This window comes from Triticum dicoccoides, chromosome 1B (assembly GCF_002162155.2).
Source record: "Triticum dicoccoides isolate Atlit2015 ecotype Zavitan chromosome 1B, WEW_v2.0, whole genome shotgun sequence".
Taxonomy (NCBI): domain Eukaryota; kingdom Viridiplantae; phylum Streptophyta; class Magnoliopsida; order Poales; family Poaceae; genus Triticum; species Triticum dicoccoides.
This window is the reverse complement of record NC_041381.1, coordinates 20,562,596-20,562,900: the sequence shown is the minus strand read 5'-3', so window position 1 is coordinate 20,562,900 and position 305 is coordinate 20,562,596.

Below are 305 nucleotides of genomic sequence, written 5' to 3'. Positions count from 1 at the left end.
CCTGCCGATCCAACTGTGGGCCACCAATTCGCCATGGAACGCCACCCCGATATCGCCATCGGACTCAATACCGAACCCGCAATGGTCCCTGCCATGGTTCCCACCTGTGGTGGTAGTAAGCTAAAGCAAGTCCACCGTCGTGGCTGGTGGGGATGCATACGATCACACAGTCGCCACCCAGGCTCCCTCAAAGCCACACACGTCCACCGCCACTTCTAGGAAGAGGCTGGTGCGAGATCCGTTAGCAATGACTTTCTAGCTGGAACATGAAGAAGAAGGTTGCCCCCCTGCCGCCACCGAAACCT